The sequence below is a fragment of the Dendrobates tinctorius genome, unplaced genomic scaffold (genome assembly GCF_039654945.1).
Source record: "Dendrobates tinctorius isolate UK_male_01 unplaced genomic scaffold, ASM3965494v1 ptg000254l, whole genome shotgun sequence".
Lineage (NCBI taxonomy): Eukaryota > Metazoa > Chordata > Amphibia > Anura > Dendrobatidae > Dendrobates > Dendrobates tinctorius.
Window position 1 is genome coordinate 5,822,556 of NW_027361921.1, and position 19,366 is coordinate 5,841,921.

General features: G+C 44.7%; 1 protein-coding gene across 3 annotated transcripts in view; it reads left to right on the plus strand.

The window, feature by feature from the left end:
- The window catches only part of LOC141067703 (UTP--glucose-1-phosphate uridylyltransferase-like), a 247,900-nt gene that overhangs the window by 32,437 nt on the left and 196,097 nt on the right, over positions 1-19,366 (plus strand). Inside the window, exon 1 of one of the 3 annotated variants that reach the window (XM_073558120.1) lies at positions 2,304-2,490. The exons of the other annotated variants lie outside the window; for them this stretch is intronic. The gene's annotated coding sequence lies outside the window, so the exon portion shown is untranslated. Of the gene's footprint in view, positions 1-2,303; positions 2,491-19,366 lie in introns of those variants that run through there. 3 annotated transcript variants of the gene reach the window in all.

Below are 19,366 nucleotides of genomic sequence, written 5' to 3' on the forward strand. Positions count from 1 at the left end.
AGAAAATGTCAAAACTCCAAAATTTTGTGTTTTTTTTTTTTTTTTTTTTTTTTTTTTGGTCGCCGCAACATTGTAACAACAATCAAAAGACCGTATCTGCACCAAAATAGTGTAATTAAAAACATCAGCTCAGAACACAAAAAATAAGCCCTCACCCAACCTCAGATCACGAAAAGACGCTACGGGTATCTGAAAATGGTGCAATTTTTTTTCTTTTAACAAAGTTTGGAATTTTTTTTTCACCACTTAGATAAAAAGAACCTAGACATGTTTGGTGTCTATGAACTCGTAATGACCTAGGGAATCATATTGGCAGGTCAGGTTTAGCTAATTTAGTGAACATAGTAAAAAAAAAAATGCAAAAAAACAACTGTGGAATTACACTTTTTTGCAATTTCACCGCACTTGGAATTTTTTTTGTTTTCCAGTACATGATATGTTAAAAGCAATGTTGCCGTTCAAAAGTACAACTTGTCCCGCAAAAAAAACAAGTCCTCACATCGCCATATTGACAGAAAAATAAAAAAGTTATAGCTCTGGGAAGAATGGGAGCAAAAAATGAAAACACAGAAATTGAAATACCCCTAGTCGTTAAGGGGTTAACTATTCTTTTGTTGACCGATTTGTGTGCTTTGGGTTATTGTCTTGCTGCGTGATCCACATTATTTTGAGATTCAGCTCATGGACAGATATCCTGACCTTTTCCTTTAGAACGTTTGGGAAGATTTCTGAATTCCTTTTTCCTTCAATGAACTTGCCTGTGTGGACCACATGCACCAGTACAGGCCCAAACCATGATACTACCTCCAGTCTGGAATAGTGTTTTTCTTTGTCCAAATATAACAGTTCTCCGTTCTTGTTTGAAGGGTACGTGTTACTTGTTTTAGCATGTTACGCTGGCCACATCATGGAATAATGGCTGCAGAGCTGAATAAAACTTCATTTGCATGCTTTAATTTCTCCTCTATTGCAGAGATATTAGTAATCGAAGTTTAGATTGCAATTTGTTAAAGGGGTTATCTGGGATAATTATTGCCTTTTTTTTTTTTTTTTTTTTTACTATGGTCCTCAGAACTAACAGGCAGTCAGTTGCAAACTACCTGCATTGTTGGGCCAAGCGTCGTTCTCTGCCGACTCAGATTGGTCACAGACAGCTCTTGCCGGTGATTCTGTGACTTCTGCTGAAGTTACCTCGACAGACCAGCTGCATTGCTCTTTTGACAGGGCGTGACTGCTGATTGACTGCCAGCTTCCTGTTGCCTTACTGCTGGGAAGCAGCAGTCGTCTAGCATACCGATGGTAGCCTTACCTCACCAACAGAGCAGCCTAGAAGTGGAAGAGTTGTTCTGTCGATGTGAAGCAGCAAAATCGCCGGCAGGAGCAGTCCGTGACTGAGCTAATCCAGCAGGAAAGTAGTTAGCAACTAACTGCCTGTTAATTCTCAGGCCCATAGTAAAAAAAAATAACATGGTCTCAGAAAACTCCTTTTTGCATGAGGTTGATAAATCATAATCAGGCAGCAGGGGAACAAAGAACACACAGAACACACCCACACATTAGCTTAGTGCAGTTTTTTTTATAGCATTACAGAATACTGTAGATAAGCCCAGAAAGGCGGTGGCCGTATCTTAGATCGGCCAAAAGAGGTGACAGGTTCCCTTTAAACTGGTGAAAGGTCCTCTTTAAACTACAAAACATTTTACTAGCCTTCTGTTCTTTTTGGAGAGTAGTGGCTTTCATCTTGCAATCCTGCCATGCACACCATTGTCATTCATTGTCTTTGGTGGACTCACGAACATGAACATTATATAATGTGAGAGGCCTTTAGTTGCTCAGCGGTTACATTGGGTTCCTTTTTGACCTCATAGACTATTAAACGCCTTTTCTTAGAATGGTCTTTGTCGGTCAACCACCTCTGGGAGACATGGTCTTGAATTTCCTCCATTTTCACACAGTCTGTCTGGCTGTGGATTCATAAATGAAAAAATTCCGAAAGGTTTGCAAATGTTCAGGCACCACTGCATACTGACACACAGAAAGAACACACAGTGTGACAAGCGTGCATGAATACTCTGTTGTAAAATATATGTAGCAGCAAGTGCTAGTAAAAGATGTTAACAAAACCAGGGTATTTAGTTGATATGTTTTTTGCAATAAATGTACACTAAGCCGCTCCACCACGTCACGGTAACCCTTCACGGAGCAGTCCTATCTAATATATTTAAAACTTGATCATGTGAACAATACCTTCATGAGCAGCGTTCAGAAAGGTGCTGCCCGGTGTGGACACACTGGGCAAAATGGCTTTTTATGTGCGTGTCCCAAAAGAGAGAGGCGGGGATCTCCCACAGCTTGCATAAGCAAGAAATCAATCGATTCAGAACACATGACACATGCACAAACAATGAACAGGTCAGAATACCTGCATACTGAACAGTGAACACCACGGGGAAAGAGCGAAGACTGGAAGGCTAGTATCAGCTATTGCAGGTAGCAATCCTAAAAGTCAATATTGACCCTTTTAACCCTTTCCCTTGCACAATTAATTTTCGTCTTTGCCCTTTTTCCTTACCTCTTTTTCTTCCTACTGCCATGACTTTTTTTATTCTTTTATTGACATGGCCGTTCAAAGACTTATTTTGCTGGATGAGTTGTGCTTTTCAATGACACCATTAATTTTAACATTCGGTGTACTGAAAAATGGGGAATAATTCCAAGAGTGCTGAAATAGTGACAGCAATTTTGGTTTTCAGAGTTTGCTGTGTTTGTGTTTGTGGATCATTTGGATCATGTATTTACACTTCTTTTGACAAATGCATCAGGTCTATGCAAAGTGTGCATATTTACAGCGCTGTCTCTTTATTTCAAGACTTCTGCAATTTGCCTGGACATTCCTGGATATCAGCTGACGACATTGTTCTCTTCCATTATAACACTCGCCACTCCCACCCTCCAGATATTATGTCTTATACACTGCACAGCTTAGAGCCTGTTCATATTGCTTTTTTGGCACTAAGTGAATACTTTTGAAAACCCTCTAAAAAGGGATTAAAATGTCCTGATCGGCAGAAACACACACTGTAATGGGGAGATGTTGCATAATTAACACTATATAATATATATATACATACATACCGCACCGCTATTTCCAGTCACCGCGCTGCATCGTGCGGTGACCGAGTTAAGGTGAGGTGATCGTGATGTCCCCTCTCCTGATTAACTCCTTTTGGCCCTGATTGGTCAGTAACTAATGTTCAGCCAATCAGCGCCAAAGGGGTTAATGTGTAATAGCGATCACAATTCTGCACGCCATCGTTACCTCTGACTTGACCTGCAGAGTAGTTGAGAGATCCCCCTGTGTTAGGGTACCGTTACGACCTGCAGAGTAGTTGAGAGATCCCCCTGTGTTAGGGTACCGTTAGACTTAGCAATGCACCAGCGATCCCGACAGCGATATGGATCGCTGTACATCGCTATGTGGTCGCTAGTGAGCTGCCACACAGGCAGATCTCACCAGCGACATAGCAGGGGTCGGGGGTCGCTACTTACCTGTCAGACGCGGCGATCCTGACGTCCTCCTGCCCGTGTCCTCGCGTCGCTCATCGGCGCCACAGGAAGCCCAGCAGGAAGCGCCCGACGAGAAATGATCCAGGACCTTCTCGCACGATCAGCGATAACCAGCGGGGGAGCCGGTCGGAGGTAAGTATCAGACATAGTGATATTGCTAGCAATATTGCTGCTACGTCACAAAATCGGTGTGTAACGGGGGCTTTACCCTGAGAGAGAGATTCATTGGTGACCAGTGTGATCCTCCTGCTATCTGTATCCTGCCTCTTATCTGCTGTGATCTCATGCTGTGCCGGCTGATGTGTGACTGATCTGTGATCACAACAGTAGCAGTTCCCCAATCTCTATTCCAGTCTAAACTCACAATTTTTTTTTTGCTTTTCTTTTCCGTGTTCATCCTCTTCCTGTGGCCGCAACGCTCTGATAAAAGTCTGCGCCAAGGAACTTTCTTTTTTAGTTAAATTAGCGGACGTCGCCATGTAAGTGACGTCAGATTTGACGTCCGTTTCAGGAAAAAAAAAAAAACAACTTCCAATTTTCTTTCATAAAAAAAATAGTACAGAGTAGCCATATAGGTAGGAAGGTAGCGTTTTTCTTTTGCAGAGAAAAAAAATATATCACCAAGTAACTTGATAGCAAGTGTATTAGGGGAGCGTACATCCCAGAGCTAGTGTCGTCCATTTTTCCCTTGCAGAACAAAAAAAAGAATAGTTAGCGCCAAGTAACTTAATAGGGCATTAGTGTAGTGACCGTCGCTGTAAAAAATTTTATACAATCGTTTTTTGGTTTGTTTTTTTTTACATCTACTGATTTTTCTCTTTTTTTTGTTCTAATCCTTTCCTTTTTTTCCTTATTTTTCTTTACTTTTATACAGTAATAAATAGTGCTCCTTTACACAAGCCCTACACAATACATGTGTAAAAGCGCTGTTGCTTATCCCATTTGTCAAGAAGACACTTCTCCAGAGGAATACAACCATGGCGTCATTCTATATGATCATGGACCAAAAAAAAAATCGGATACTCCACTACAAGGCTGCGTTCACACGTCGAGGTTTTTTCGCGGTGGTTTTTAACGCGCAATTTTGCCACGAAAACGCAAAAAAAACAGCATCCCATGCAATCCTATGGGATTCCGCAATGCTGTGCTAATGCGGATTTTCCCACTGCAGAATCGCATTGCAGAAAAATACGCAGCATGCTCAGCTCATTATTTTGCGGAATCGCCACAATTCCGCCCACATAGGAATGCATTGTTCTGCTTACTTTCCGCATGTGGCTGTGCCCAACATGCGAAAAGTAAGCAGAACATTTGCGGATGGTACCCACGGTCCGGAGGAGAGGAGACTGTCTTCCGGGCTCTGGGTACCATATCCCTGTAAAAAATAGACTTAAAATAAAAAAATCGGGTTATATTCACCTTCCGACGTCCCGCGCCGCGTCCCCAGGCTTCAGCGATACACGTGGCGGGTCCCATTCTGAGTAATGCATTGCGATAATGACCTTTGCTGACGTCGCTGTCTCGCGATACTGTAGCGGTCTCGTGAGACCGCGACGTCATGAAAGGTCATTGCCGCAATGCATCACTGGGAACGGGACCTGTCGGAGCATTGCAGAGGCTTGGGGACGCTGCGCGGGATGTCGGAAGGTGAATATAACCCAATTTTTCCTCTTCGCCACGACAGCACCCACTGAGAGAGGGGATCCGCCCCAGGAACAGGAAACCTACAGAGAGATAAATGGGGCGGTCCCCCTCGCTCCCTCAGTTTGGTTTCCTGTTCCTAGGAAGGAACCCGCAGAAGAGGATACCTGGTCTGGTAGCCGCCTGCCTGCATAATATGAGCAGCAGGGGCCCCAGGTCCGGAGGCAGCGTCGGGCGGAGAGGGGTATCCCCCCCCCCCCCCCAGAGCTGGCGTAATGCAGGTGAGGCTGGAGGCGAAAGTGGTGCCAAAGCTCACTGGGGTGATGGCTATACCCCCCTCCCCCCCCCGGGGTTGGACGCATTACGAACGCCATCGGGCGTACTGAGGCCGGCGCCCCCCCCCCCCGTGGTAGAAGGGCTTGTGCGGCGTGTGCTGAGCGGCGCTGCTGGAGTCATACCTGGACAGGAGAGGAGTCCGTGCGTGGAGAGGGGGCGCAGACGCGCGATGCGCCGGCCGCATCACTATTTGCGGTGACCCAGTGCAGGAGAGGCAACCCGGAAGTGGAGGAGGACTTCCGGGTTCAGGCTGAAGGCAGAGACCGCGGGACAACGCCCGCGCATGCGCAGTAGGGGCTGAAAAAAAAAAAAAAATGGTAAAAAAAAAAAAAAAAGGAGCAGCTATAGCAAAGGCTTTAAAAGGAAGCCACAGACACAGCGCCAGTGCACAGTCATGTCGTCCTTAGATGACTCAGCTTCGCTCCCATTAGGTCAGCCAGTGGTATCCCCACTTGGTAGTCGACAGAGCAGTGCTACGAGAAGATCCAATAGCACCAGAAGAAGTGGCAGCTCTAGGAAGGAATCCATTGGGCCTTCCAGACAAGATGAGCCGGTAGAGAAGAAACGTAAGGAAAGGAAGTCGTCCCATGCCTCGCCTCAGCCTGGGTCCCGGACACCGCAGCCGGTAGTTGCTGACGAAATTCACGGGTGAGTGTTTTTTGGTCAGGTTAGATAATTGATGGCCTTCTTTCTGGTCCATACCCCTTTTAGGCTAAAAAAACAGAGAAGGCGAAACATAGAGAGTGTGCCTTATGTTCGCAGCCCCTCCCGGATGGCCACCCAAAGAGATTATGCCAATCATGCGTTGAGGAGGCCTTGCAGGAGGAATCCTCACGAAAGAAGGAGGATATCCGGGCAATGATAAGAGAGGAACTACGGGCCTTAGGCGGTTCCAGCAGTCTAGGGGGTCACTCCTCCATGAGAGAAATATGTTCACCTAAAGGAGGAGTCTCGCTGGCGTCCAGGTCACCGTCAGATACCGGAGAACTAGATTCCGATAAGTCCCAGGAATACCTTTCCTCAGAGGACGAGGATCAGACGTGTTTCCCCACGGACAGTGTCAATAATCTTGTAAAGTCTGTCCGAAATACCATGGGGTTGCCGGAGAGTAAGGACCCCAAGACCCCTCAGGACATTATGTTTGCGGGTATTTCTCGTAAAAAGATCCGAGCATTCCCAGTGGTCTCAGCTGTAAAAGACCTAGTTAAGAGGGAATGGGAGAAACAAGGTCAGAGGACCTTCCTCCCCTTAACGTCAAAGCGTAAGTATCCCTTTGACGATGAGGAGTTAACGGCCTGGTCGAGAGCCCCCAAGGTGGATGCGGCAGTGGCCTCTACCTCCCGTAGATCCTCCTTGCCGGTGGAGGATTCGGGAACTTTGGCTGATTCTTCGGATCGTAAGACCGATACATTCCTCAAAAGATCTTGGGAAGCTTGTACGACAGCCTTTAAGCCCGCAATAGCAGCCACATGTACGGCAAGATCTATGTTGGTGTGGCTGAACGACTTGGAGGACAATATTAAAAATGGAGTAGCTAGGAGTAGGCTTCTTTCCTCTATGCCCCTCATTAAAGGAGCAGCGGCTTTCCTCTCCGACTCCTCCGGATTCTCTCCGGTTGTCGGCTAGAGCGGCAGGACTGACCAATGCAGGCAGGCGGGCCTTATGGTTGAAGGGGTGGAAAGGAGACACACAAACAAAAACTAGATTGTGTGCTATACCCTGCCAGGGTAAGTACCTGTTTGGTACAGAGCTGGATGAGATTTTGACAAAAGCGGGGGAGAGGAAAAAGGGGTTCCCTAACCCGTATGTTCCGTTCAACAGGAGGGCCTACAGGAAGCCGCCGTTCGGTAAAAAGAAAGACTTTAGACCTCAGGACCGCTGGGGAAATAAGGACCCCAAGCAAAGAGGCAACCTATTCGGGAAACGTCCCTTCAGAGGAGACAGATCCCGATAAAACCGTTATACCGGTAGGTGGCAGGCTATTAAGATTCAGCCGCCAATGGATGAAGGTGACATCAAACCCGTGGGCCCTAAGTATTGTATCATCAGGCCTAAAATTAGAATTCGTTCGGTATCCACCGAACTCCTTCTTATTGACTTCTATGAAGTCCCGTTCTCAGCAGGAAGCACTGGAGATGGAGATTGCGATACTGCTATCTAAACAGGTCCTAGTGGAGGTCCCAGACGACGAAACAGGGATGGGCTTTTATTCTCCTCTATTCTTAGTCCCAAAACCAGATGGTTCTTACAGGACTATAATAAATTTAAAGAAACTTAATACCTTCCTAAGACTGAGGTCGTTTAAAATGGAGTCGATTAAGTCTGCAATAAAGCTTTTGTTTCCCAGGTGTTATATGGCGGTCTTGGACCTAAAGGACGCCTACTACCATCTCCCCCATATATCGAGGGCACCAAAGGTTCCTGCGGGTAGCAGTCTGGTTCAGAGGTCGGATTCGGCATTTCCAGTTTGCGGCAATGCCTTTCGGGCTATCCATGGCTCCTCGGGTATTTACCAAGTTAATGCTGGAAGTAATGTCATATGTAAGGCTGAATGACACCCTAGTTGTCCCTTATTTAGACGACCTACTCAGTGGGGAATTCTGTTTCACAGTGTGAAGCAAGAATAGCTAGGATTATTTCATCCCTACAAACACTGGGTTGGCTAATTAACTGGGAGAAATCCAGACTGGAGCCAGTGACCTGTCAAAGGTTTTTGGGCCTGCAGGTAGACTCCGTAACTGAGGAGTGCTTTCTGCCAAACGCCAAAGTAATGGCCATGATTGACAAAGTACAGAATGCTACAGGAAGACCCGTAATATCATTGAGACAGGGCATGTCCTTGCTGGGGTCACTAATATCATGCATTCCAGCGGTGCAATGGGCTCAGTTCCACTCTAGAGGACTACAGTGGGCTATTCTGCAGGAGACAGACTGCAGGGGCGGCTGGAAGGGAAGATATCCCTATCGCCCGAGGTGGTTGAATCCCTAAAATGGTGGTTAATTCCTTCCAATCTATCGAAGGGAGTACAGTGGTGGGTGACTCCCTCCAAGATACTCACCACAGATGCCAGCCCCTTAGGTTGGGGAGCCCACCTAGAGGAGCACATGGTACAAGGCTGGTGGCGGGAGAATGAAATAGAGGCCTCCTCTAATGTAAAGGAGCTAACAGCGATTTTTTTTATGCGATATCTCGCTTCCTTCCGCAGTTGAGAGGCGCCCACGTAAGGATCCAGACAGACAATACCACCGCAGTGGCCTATATAAACCGGCAAGGAGGCACGCGGTCAATGCCACTGATGTCTATCGCGGGAAAGATTCTGGAGATGGCCGAGGTTCATCTTCTCTCCTTGTCAGCGCTCCATATAAGAGGAGTGGACAACTCCCGAGCAGACTATCTCAGTCGCCAGGCCCTATACCAGGGAGAGTGGGTCCTCAGCAGAGACGTGTTCGAAATGATAGCGTCAGAATGGGGCAGACCGGCGATAGACCTATTCGCAACCAGAGCCAACAGGCGCGTAAAAAGGTTCGCTTCTCTCTACAGGTCGGACAACCCAGATATTCTAGATGCCCTCCAAACACCCTGGGCATTCCAACTAGCCTATGCCTTTCCTCCGATGGTGCTACTACCAACAGTAGTCAGGAAAATAAGACAGGAGAGGGCGAGGGTCATCTTGATAGCCCCGTTTTGGCCAAAAAGACCGTGGTTTTCATGGCTGAGAGCCATGTCGGTAACCGACCCGTGGATCCTGCCGCTGCACCAGAATCTTCTCTCGCAGGGACCCTGCTACCATCCACAGGCCAAAGCCCTGCACCTAGCGGCCTGGAATTTGAAAGGGAGCTACTGAGGCAGAAGGGTTTCTCAAGGAACCTAATCAATACCCTGCTACAAAGCAGGAAGGAGTCCACGACAAAAATTTATGCTAAGGTGTGGAGGAAGTTCCTGGCCTTTCACCCAACAAAACTAGCTGGTGAAGTACCCATTACGGCCATTCTAGAGTTTCTACAAAGAGGCCGAGAACTTAGACTCTCAGTAAGCACTCTTAAGGTCCACGTGTCAGCCCTAGGAGCCCTGTTTAACTATAACGTGGCAGCAAATAGATGGGTGACTCGGTTTATCTCGGCCTGTCAACGAGCAGAACCGGTGCATGTGCCTCGACTTCCAGCGTGGAACCTTACTTTAGTTTTGGATGCCTTCACTCAGGCACCATTCGAGCCCATAAGCTCAGCATCAGTAAAGTGCCTCTCATTGAAAACGGCTATGCTGGTGGCCTTAGTATCGGCCGGGAGAGTGAGTGATCTTCATGCTCTGTCAGTAGACCCACCGTTCCTGTCAACAACACGAGACAGTCTCATTTTAAAGACGGACCCGTCCTATCTGCCCAAACGGGCAACTAAATTTCATAGGTCTCAAGAGATATGCCTACCTTCATTCTATGAGAACCCGTCAACACAGGACGAGGAGAAATATCACACCTTAGATGTGAAGAGAGCTGTGCTAGCCTACCTTGATAGGACCAGTCCCTGGAGGCAGAGTAGGTCTCTTTTTGTCTCATTCCAGGGCAGCAGGAAGGGGTCTGCAGTTACATCAGGCACGATATCCAGATGGATTAGAGATGCGATCACAATGGCGTATCTGACAAAAGGAGAAGACCCTCCACTGGGGATTAAGGCGCACTCTACTAGAGCCATATCATCCTCCTGGGCCGAGAGGGCGAACGTCCCAATTGAACAAATATGTAAGGCTGCAACCTGGTCTTCTCCATCTACCTTTTATAGTCACTATAGACTAGATTTGTCCTCTACCGAGGATCTAACTTTTGGTAGATCAGTCCTTAACACGGTGTGCCCGCCCAAGTGATTATCTCTGAAAACCTCTCAGTGGGTGCTGTCGTGGAGAAGAGGAAAAACCGGATTACTTACCGGTAATACTCTTTTGTAGAGTCCACGACAGCACCCGCTCACTTCCCTCCCGTAAGAATTTTTTCACACATGGGTCTCCTTGGTGGTGGAGATTATGATTTAAGTTAGATATGTGATTAAACTTAGTAAGCTTAAAACTGCATAGGGGTAAGATAAATGAATCGCCCAAGCAAAATGACTAAAACATGTATGGCGGTTCCTCCGTTGTTCTCGGTAATACAAACTGAGGGAGCGAGGGGGACCGCCCCATTTATCTCTCTGTAGGTTTCCTGTTCCTGGGGCGGATCCCCTCTCTCAGTGGGTGCTGTCGTGGACTCTACAAAAGAGTATTACCGGTAAGTAATCCGGTTTTTTAATTTTTTTTTTTTAATATTTTCAACATTAGATCTTTTTACTACTGACGCTGCATAGGCAGCCTCAATAGTAAAAAGTTGGTCACACCAGATGGACCCCTGTAAGTGCAGCAGAAATTTTGACATGGTGAAAAAAAAAAAAAAAGAAAACAATTGTGGAATTGCACAAATTTTTTGGGAAATTTCACTGCACTTTGAATTTTTTTTCCATTTCTAGTACACAAGATGTTAAAACAATGGTGTCGTTCTAAAGTACCACACCTCCCGCAAAAAACACGTCCTCACATGGCCATATTGATGGAAAAATAAAAGCTATGGCTATTGGAAGAAGGGGAACAAAAAACTAAATCACAAAAACTTAAAAACCCAAGGTGGTGAATGGGTTAAAGTTGGTGAAATATAAAAATACTTTCAATTTGTCTGGTTCTTACAGTCTATGGCTCTGCTGAGGGTCATCCCTGTATACCTATTTTGCAACTTTCAAGCATAATCGCTCACCGGATGTTGAGATCACAATGTGAATGGCAGAAGCGGACTGGACCATTAAAGGGAATGTGTCACCCCGTTTTTCGAGTATCAGCTGTCGGCACCGCCATCAGGGGCTTATCTACAGCATTCTGTAATGCTGTAGATAAGACCCCCGATGTAACCTAAAAGATAAGGAAAATGAGTTATATTATACTCACCGGGAGGCGGTCCGGTCTTGGTCCGATGGTTGTTGCGGTCCGGCACCTCCCATCTTCTAACGGTGACGTCCTCTTCTTTGCTTCCCGGCGTGGCTCCTGCGCAGGCGCACTGCTCTGCCCTGTTGAGTCTTCTCTGACACCCATTGGACCAAAACCGGACCCGGACCGCCCCTGGGTGAGTATAATAGAACTCCTTTTTCTTATCTTTCAGATTACATCGGGGCTTATCTACAGCATTACAGAATGCTGTAGATAAGCCCCTGATAGCGGTGTCGGCAGCTGATACTCGAAAAATAGGGTGACTGATTCCCTTTAAGTCACTGGGTGCTTTACAATACTTTTAACCCCCTCACCCCGGACCATTTTCGCGTTTTTGTTTTTTGCTCCCCTTCTTCCCAGAGCCATAACGTTTTCATTTTTCCATCAATTTGGCCATGTGAGGGCTTGTTTTTCTGCAGAACGAGTTGTACTTTTGATTGACTCCATTGATTTTTTTTTTTTTTTTTTTTTTTTTTTTTAAATTATGTTGACCACATGCTAAAGCTGACCTGCTATTATGATTCTCCATGTCATTACACGTTTGTAGATCACAAACATGTCTAGGTTCTTTTTTATTTAATTGGTGAAAAAAAATTAAAGTTTGTTAAAAAATGAATAAATTGCGTAATTTTACGAGTCCTGTAGCGTCTCCATTTTTCGGAATCTGGGGTTGGGTGAGGGCTTATTTTTTGCGTGCCGAGCGGATATTTTTATTGATACAATTTTGGTGTAGATACAATCTTATGATCACCCATTATTGCATTTTAATGCAATGTTGTAGCGTCCAAAAACACGCAATTCTGGCGTTTTGATTTTTTTCTTGTTACGCCGTTTACCGTTTGAATTAATTCTTTCTAAGCACAACAGAAAACTGACTTGCACATCAAAACTAGTCTGAATAGGTGCATTCCAAAAACAGCTACTAAAAGGTTGCACTCAATCGTGTTAAAGCATGTCATTATGAAATATATCAAATGTGAATAGCAAAATGGCTAGTAATAATAATCTTTATTTTTATATATAATCTTTATTTTTGCACACATTATCATCACTGTACCCAATGGGGCTCACAATCTAAATTCCCTATCAGTATGTCTTTGGAATGTGGGCGGAAACCCACGCAAACACGGGGAGAACATACAAACTCCTTGCAGATGTTGTCCTTGGTGGGATTGGCTGCAAGTGCTGTCCACTGAGCCACCGTGCTGCCCATAGTGAACATTAGAAAAAATAATTGAGACTCTTTACACAAAATTTTTTCAAATAATGTCTGCCCATCAACCAGTGTCAAGGTGGCCTCAAAGACTGATGGGTCCCTGACCAGTGTGAACACCTCTCGTACGCCGGCGTCACGCTTGCCGTATGGAAAATCGGTCCGAGTCTCCCTGCCAAGAGTCGCAGGAGTGTCATGCGAGGGTTATCCGATTTACATCCGAATGCATTGCTATTGCTACACGATTGCAATGCGATTTTTAACATGAGCTTTTACATACAGCAATACTGTCATTTACCCAAACGAAATATTCTTTAAAACACACACACACATATAGCCCGGGCATAGTAACTAACTGTGGTTAGTATAATGATTACCCTCCATCCCATAGTCCAATGCTCATATACATCATCATAGATATCCTCCATACCATAGTCCAGTGCCAAATACCCATCATACATATTTTCCATCCCATAGTCCCGTGCCTATATACCCATCATACATATCCTGCTTTCCATAGTTCCGTGCCCATATACCCATTATGATATCATCTTCGCCATGGTAACCTATTATGACATCATCGTCGCCATGGCAACCATTATGAAATAACCGTCACCATTGCAGTCTTTATGACATCATTGTCGCCATGGCAACCATAGCGACATCATCATCGATACACACACTTTTTATATATATATGGTTGCCATGGTGATGATGATGTCATAATAGGTTGCCATGGCGACGATTATGTCAGAATGGTTGCCATGGCGAAGATGATGTCATAATGGGTATATTGGCACAGGACTATGAGATGGAGAATATTTATGATGGGAATATGGGCACAGGACTATGGAATGCAGGATATGTATGATGGGTATATGGGCACGGCACTATGGGATGGCAGATATGTATGAAGAGTATATCAGCACGGGACTATGGGGTGGAGGATGTGTGGGTATATGGGCACAGGACTATGGGATGGAGGGTGTATGATGGCTATATGGGAACGGGACTATGGGATGGCGGATATGTATGATGGGTATATGGGCACGGGACTGTGGGATGGAGGATCTTATTATGGGTATAATGGTAATAGACTATGGGATGGAGGACAATCATACTAACCACAGTTAGTTATAACAAATTATGATTATCCTCCATCCCATAGTCCCGTGCCCATATACCCATCATACATATCCACCATCCCATAGGTGTATGTGTGTGTATCAAGCCACGCCCACTCCACATAGCTCCGCATAGCGCTGACATCATCAGTTGATTATGACATTATCAAATGATCATGCCTCATTGACTAATTATGACATCATCAGTTGATTACATCAGTTAATTATGACATCATCAGTTGATTTGCACGTCATCAGTTGATCATGACATCATCAGTTGATTGACATCATCGATTGATTGTGAAATCATGGCAACCATTATGACATCGTCGATATATACACACATACACACACTCGTGTGTAAATATATATATATCTACATATATATATATGTATATATAAATATAAATCAAGAAAAATAGGCAGCATTCCAAATTAAATGTGAGAGAAGTGGATACTTTACTGATCCTCAGGTGGTAACGTTTCGACGGTCAAAACGTCACCACCTGAGGATTAGTAAAGTATCCACTTTTCTCACATTTAATTTGGAGTGCTGCCTATTTTTCTTGATTTATTAATTCGGTTGTTTGGACACTGCTGAGTAGGTTCTGCATCAATTGTGTAATTTTGGTAGTGCTGCCTTTATATATATATATATATATATATATATATATATATAATCAGATCAGCTGTCATGAGCCGGAAAACCTGCGTGCTCAATATCGGAGCCTGCACCAAAGAGGGTTAGGGGACATCTGATGTACTAGTATGTCATATGTCGGGAAGGGGATAAACTGAACCTGTCATCAAGATTTCCTAAGTAAACTGCAGACACTGTAAGGTTGGCGCTGTTATACTGATTAAAATAATACCTTGGTTTGTTGAAATCGGTCTTGTGGTTGTTTAAGTTTTGTTTCAGCTAATGAGATTCTCGTGCTCTCAGGCTGGTCTTTATGTGGTACTCTCTGGCCCCATCTTTATTATTGTGGCTTAAATGACAGGTCACTGTTCCTCCTATTTTAAATTTTGTAGTTTATATTCTTTGAAAAAAAATTTTTTTACCTCCAGCGCCTATTGTTTAACCCCTTCACCCCCAAGGGTGGTTTGCACGTTCATGACCGGGCCGCCAATTTTTACAATTCTGACCACTGTACCTTTATGAGGTCATAACTCTGTAACGCTTCCATGGATCCCGGTGATTCTGACACTGTTTTCTCGTGACATATTGTACTTCATGATAGTGGTAAAATTTCATTCAAATAACTTGCGTTTATTTGTGAGAAAAACGGAAATTTGGCGAAAATTTTGAAAATTTCGCAATTTTCCAACTTTGAATTTTTATGCCCTTAAATCACAAAGATACGGCACACAAAAAACTTGATAACTAACATTTCCCACATGTTTACTTTACATCAGCACAATTTTGGAACCAAAATTTTTTTTTTGTTAGGAAGTTATAAGGGTTAAAAGTTGACCAGCGATTTCTCATTTTTACAACACCATTTTATTTTTACGGACCACATCACATTTGAAGCCACTTTGAGGGGTCTATATGATAGAAAATACCCAAAAGTGACACCATTCAAAAACTGCACCCCTTAAGGTGCTCAAAACCACATTCAAGAAGTTTATTAACCCTTTAGGTGCGTCACAGGAATTTTTTGAATATTTAAAAAAAAAATGAACATCTAACTTTTTTTCACAAAAAAAATACTTCAGGTTCAATTTTTTTTATTTTACCAAGGGTAACAGGAGAAATTGGACTGCAAAAGTTATTGTCCAATTTGTCCTGAGTACGCTGATACCTGATATGTGGGGGGGAACGACTGTTTCGGCGCATGGCAGAGCTCAGAATGGAAGGAGCGCCATTTGACTTTTTCAATGCAAAATTGGCTGGAATTCAGATAGGACGCCATGTCACGTTTGGAGAGTCCCTGATGTACCTAAACAGTGGAAACCCCCTACAAGTGACCCCATTTTGGAAACTAGACCCCCCAAGGAACTTATCTAGATATGTGGTGAGAACTTTGAACCCACAAGGGCTTTACAGAAGTTTATAACGTACAGTGGTACAATTAAAAAATCATATTTTTTCCACAAAAATTATCTTTTCACCCCAATTTTTATTTTCCCAAGGGTAACAGGACCCTAAAAGTTATTGTGCAATTTGTCCTGAGTACGCTGATACCCCACATGTGGGGGTAAACCACTATTTGGGCGCATGGCAGAGCTCGGAAGGGAAGCAGCGCCATTTGATGTTTTTGGCTGCAATTGAGATCGGACACCATGTCGCGATTGGAAAACCTCTGATGTACCTAAACAGTGGAAACCCCCCACAAATGACACCATTTTGTAAACTAGACCCCCCAAGGAACTTATCTAGATGTGTGGTGAGCACTTTGAACCCCACAGTGCTTCACAGAAGTTTATAATGCCTGGGCGTGAAAATAAAAAATTCATATTTTTTCCACAAACATGATCTTTTAGTCACCATTTTTTTTATTTTCCCAAGGGTACCAGGAGAAATTGGACCTCAAAAGTTGTCCAATTTGTCCTGAGTACGCTGATACCCCATATGTGGGAGAAAACTACTGCGGGTGTCATGTTGCCTTTGGAGAGCCCCTAATGTACCTAAACAGTGGAAACCCCCACAAATGACCCCATTTTGGAAACAAGACTCCCTAAGGAACTTATCTAGATGTGTCGTGAGCACTTTGAACCCCCAAGGGCTTCACAGAAGTTTATAATGTCCGGGCATGAAAATAAAAAAATCGTATTTTTTCCACAAACATGATCAATTAGTCCCCAATTTTTTTATTTTCCCAAGGGTAACAGGAGAAATTGAACCCCAAAAGTTGTTGTCCAATTTGTCATGAGTACGCTGACACCCCATATGTGGGAGAAAACTACTGTATGGACACACGTCGGGGCTCGGAAGGGAAGTAGTGACGTTTTGGAATGCAGACTTTGATGGAATGGTCTGCGGGTGTCATGTGCGTTTGGAGAGCCCCTGATGTACCTAAACTATTGAAACTCCCCACAAGTGACCCCATTTTGGACACTAGACCCCCCACAGAACTTATCTAGATGTGTGGTGAGCACTTTAAACCCCCAAGTGCTTCACAGAAGTTTATAACGCGCGGACGTGAAAATTAAAAAATCATTTTTTTCCACAAAAATGATATTTTTGCCCCCAATTTTTTTATTTTTCTAAGGGTAACAGGAGAACTTGGACCCCAAAAATTGTTTTGCAATTTGTCCTGAGTAGGCTGATACCCTACATGTGGGGGTAAAACACTGTTTGGGCGCATGGCAGAGCTTGGAAGGGAAGGAGCACCATTTGACTTTTTCAACTCAGAATTGGCTGGAATTGAGATCAGACGCCATGTTGCATTTGGAGAGCCCCTGATGTGCCCAAACAGTGGAAACCCCCAATTCTAACTCTAACCCGAACCCCAACACACCCCTAACCCTAATCTCAGCCCTAAGCCTAGCCCTGGACCTAACCCTAACCCTAATGGAAAAATGGAAATAAATACATTTTTTTTATTTTATTATTTTTCCCTAACTAAGGGGGTGATAACGGGGGGGTTTGATTTACTATTTATGGCGGTTTTTATGTTTGGCAGCTGTCGCACGCTAAAAGACGCTTTTTATTGTAAAAATAGTTTTTGCATCACCACATATTGAGAGCTATAATTTTTCCGTATTTTGACCCACCGAGTCATGTGAGGTCTTATTTTTTGCGGGACGAGTTGACGTTTTTATTGGTACCATTTTCGGGCACGTGACATTTTTTGATCGCTTTTTATTCCGATTTTTGGGACGCAGAATGAACTAAAACCTGTGTTTCATGAATTACTTTTGGGGGGGTGCGTTTACACCGTTCCGCGTGCGGTAAAATTGATAAAGCGCTTTTATTCCTCGGGTCAGTGCGGTTACATCGATACCTCATTTAGGTCTTTTTTTTATGTTTTGTCGGTTTTATGCAATGAAAACTATTTTATATAAAAAATAATAATTTTTGCATCGCTTTATTCTGCGAGCTATAACTTTTTTATTTTTTCGCTGATGATGCTGTATGGCGGCTCATTTTTTGCGGGACAAGATGACGTTTTCAGCGGTACCATGGATATTTATATGCGTCTTTTTGATCGCGCGTTAATACACTTTTTGTTTGGCGGTATGATAATAAATCATTATTTTTTGCTTCGTTTTTTATTTTTTAAGAGGTTCGCTAAAGGGGTTAACTAATGGGGCAGTTTTATAGGGCGGGTCGTTACGGACGCGGCGATACCTAATATGTGTACTTTTTATTGTTTTTTTCATTTCCAAAAAATGGATTTATTGGGGGAATATTTATTTATTTTTTTCTAATTTATTTGGCGATTTTTTTAAAAAAATTATTTTAACACTTTTTTTTATTTCTTTTTTTAACTTTATTACATAGTCCCAGGTGGGACATCACTGTCCTGTGACAGTTCGCTGATCTGTCACATCACAGATCACTGTGACAGATCAGCGATCTGTCACAGGCAGTGCAGAAGGCTTCTTCATGCCTGCGCTTTGCAGGCACTGAGGAAGCCAGCTTCCTGCAGGCCCCCGAAGGCCCCCGTCGCCATCTTGGATTCGGGGGCCTGCAGGAAAGGAGCCCCCCCGCAGCAGCGCTGCACATTGCGCTGCCGTGGGGGGCTCAGGGAAGCACGGAGGGAGCCCCCTCCCGATGCTTCCCTTTAACCCCCGGTACACCGCGATCATGTTTGATCGCGGTGTGCAAGGGGTTAACGTGTCGGGGGCGGTCCGTGACCGCCCCTGACACATTGTGCCAGGTGTCAGCTGTGATAATCAGCTGACACCCGGCCGCGATCAGCGGCACTCACCACGTGGGCGCCGCTGATCGCGGTAGACGTGCTATCCCATCCATGGGCATAGGGGCCCGGGTACCGTGGACGGGATAGTACGTCGGATGTCAAGAAGGGGTTAATGATAGATTTTACTGCTCATGCCCTGCTGCCGACAGCATAAATACTGTGGGCGGCGCAGTAGCAACTATACTGGCAAGTAATGCTGTAATATGCTCAAGCCCCATCCACTGGTGGGCGCTGCTTGCGCAGGTTAAGAGCATGACTTGCTGATAGATGCTACTGCGCATGCACTGCTGCCTACAGCATTTTGTTTTTGGCAAAAAATAAAAAATTGTGGGATCCAGCAAGATGGAGGTGGCCTAGTAGCTTCTATCGCTAAGCTACTGCGCAGACGCCATTTTGCTGGAGGTAGAGACTAGAGATGAGCGAACATCGTCGGCTCTCTCCTTATTCGGCAAGCTATAGCACTTACTGAAGAAGCTGCATTGGGAACCCGGATATCTGGAGCGCTTCCGATGATCAGCTGTTCGGCGCCGCAGCTGTATGTGTCGCCGCTGTGTGACAGTCACAACACACAGGCTCTCCATGCATGTCTTGTGACGGTCACCCAGCCGTGACACAT